Here is a 265-nt window from a genome sequence, read left to right on the forward strand (position 1 = left end):
TAATGGCGCCATCAACATGGTACGCTCAATTGCAATCTCAACTCTTTATCACAACTTCGCAAAACTAACCAGCAAGTGCACTGGGTCGTCCAAGTAATAAACCTTACTTATGGATGATTTATGAATAAAGCATAAAATAAAGATAGAGATACTTATGTAATTCATTGCTGAGAATTTCAGATAAGCATATGGAGATGCTTTGTCCCTTCCGTCTCTCTGCTTTCCTACTGTCTTCATCCAATCCTTCTTACTCCTTTCCATGGCA

The sequence above is a fragment of the Arachis duranensis genome, chromosome 4 (genome assembly GCF_000817695.3).
Source record: "Arachis duranensis cultivar V14167 chromosome 4, aradu.V14167.gnm2.J7QH, whole genome shotgun sequence".
In the NCBI taxonomy this organism is placed as follows: Eukaryota; Viridiplantae; Streptophyta; class Magnoliopsida; order Fabales; family Fabaceae; genus Arachis; species Arachis duranensis.